General features: G+C 38.0%; 1 pseudogene; it reads left to right on the top strand.

Moving 5' to 3' along the window:
- Positions 1 to 670: 670 nt before the first annotated feature.
- LOC100406511 (peptidyl-prolyl cis-trans isomerase A pseudogene) lies at positions 671 to 1,401 on the top strand (annotated as a pseudogene).
- The last annotated feature ends 885 nt before the right edge of the window (positions 1,402 to 2,286 follow it).

The raw sequence follows: 2,286 nt of genomic DNA, 5'->3' as shown, positions 1-2,286 counted from the left end.
CATTGTGAGCATAGACACAAAAATCTATAATCAAACATTGTCACATTGGATTTGGCAATATCTAAAGTCATTAAATAATCATGACCATGTGGCAATGGCAATCGCAGCAATGGCAAGTTGGTTTATTATATGGAAATCACAGTGGAGCTCACACATTAACAGATTAAAGAAGAAAAATTATTTTTAAGTAGATTCTGAAAAAGCACTTAAAAATTCAGCACCTGTTTATAATAAAAACTCTCCGCAAACTAGGGACAAAAGAATTTCTTTTCTTCTAGGCAAATAAAGTCTGACATAAATCAACTTAAAATATTTTACTTATGCAGAAGGAATGAGCGTTATATCCTCAAAGAGGGAAAAGATAAAGTTGTACATTTCTACCACATCTAGTCAGGATTATACCAGAGGTCTTAATGTATTAAATGAATTTTAAAAAAAGAAAGAAAAGGCATACATTTTAGAAAAGAATAAATAATAAAATTTCGATTTGAAGATAATATAACATATGCCTAGAAAGTTATATGGAGGGATCTCATGTCTTTGTGGGACTCCATGCATATGTATGTAATTAAAATTGTTTTTTGTTGTTATTTTTTTGTTTAAAAAAGTTGTAAAGAATAAAAAAGTGAACTTTGCAATGTCACAGGATGCAAAGAAAATATACAAAGAGGCTTTGCAGACGCCGCCGCCGCCTGGAGCCTTGTAGTATCAGCCATGGTCAACCCCACCGTGTTCTTCGACATTGCCGTCGACGGCGATCCCCTGGGCCACGTCTCCTTCGAGCTGTTTGCAGACAAGGTTCCAAAGACAGCAGAAAACTTTCGTGCTCTGAGCACTGGAGAGAAAGGATTTGGTTATAAGGGTTCCTGCTTTCACAGAATTATTCCAGGGTTTATGTGTCAGGGTGGTGACTTCACATGCCATAATGGCACTGGTGGCAAGTCCATCTACGGGGAGAAATTTGATGATGAGAACTTCATCCTAAAGCATACAGATCCTGGCATCTTGTCCATGGCAAATGCTGGACCCAACACAAACGGTTCCCAGTTTTTCATCTGCACTGTCAAGACTGAGTTGTTGGATGGCAAGCATGTGCTCTTTGGCAAGGTGAAAGAAGGCATGAATATTGTGGAGGCCATGGAGCACTTTGGGTCCAGGAATGGCAAGATCAGCAAGAAGATCACCATTGCTGACTGTGGACAACTTTAATAAGTTTGACTTGTGTTTTATCTTAACCACCAGACCATTCCTTCTGTAGCTCAGGAGAGCACCCTCCACCCCATTTGCTCGCAGTATCCTAAAATCTGTGCTCTCACTGCAGTTCCCTTTGGGTTCCATGTTTTCCTTGTTCCCATCCATGCCTAGCTGGATTGCAGAGTTAAGTTTATGATTATGAAATAAAAACGAAATAACAACAAAAAAAAGAAAATATACAAAGATCAATTGTATTTCTAATCAACAACAATAAGCAATTGGAAAGAAAATAGATGCTATATTTATAGATTATAAGGCTCAATATTGTTAAAGTTATTAAAATGTAAATTCCTCATAAATCTATCTATATATTTGACACAATCCTAACCCAAATGATACTGGGCTTTAAAAAAAGGCAATTTGTGGCCGGGCGCGGTGGCTCAAGCCTGTAATCCCAGCACTTTGGGAGGCCGAGGCGGGTGGATCACGAGGTCAGCAGATCGGGACCATCCTGGTCAACATGGTGAAACCCCAACTCTACTAAAAATACAAAAAATTAGCTGGGCACAGTGGTGCGTGCCTGTAATCTTAGCTACTCGGGAGGCTGCGGCAGGAGAATTGCCTGAACCCAGGAGGTGGAGGTTGCGGTGAGCCGAGATTGCGCCATTGCACTCCAGCCTGGGTAACAAGAGCAAAACTCCATCTCAAAAAAAAAAAAAAAAAAAAAGGCAATTTGTTACGTCCAAATATATATCAAAATGAAAATGTCTTAGAACAGTTGGAGAACTTACCCTACTTGACTGTCATACACACTAGAAAGCTATGGAAATCAAGAGTATGATACTAGCAAGAAGATAGATGAATACATCAAATGAAAACAATTGTGAATCCTGAAATAGACTCACACATACAAATTCAAATTATGTTTTGGCATGGTCTCTAAAATAATTCAACAGAAAAAGGAAAACAACTTTAGCAAATGGTGATGAAGCAAATAGGAATAAAGAAAATATAGAACCTCAACCTCAATTTCACATCATACACTAAAAAAATCATCTCATATAAATGAGGTAAATCAATATCTAAATCTAA

Source organism: Callithrix jacchus, chromosome 1, assembly GCF_049354715.1.
Source record: "Callithrix jacchus isolate 240 chromosome 1, calJac240_pri, whole genome shotgun sequence".
Taxonomy (NCBI): domain Eukaryota; kingdom Metazoa; phylum Chordata; class Mammalia; order Primates; family Cebidae; genus Callithrix; species Callithrix jacchus.
This window is presented reverse-complemented; position numbering and strand designations above follow the sequence as displayed.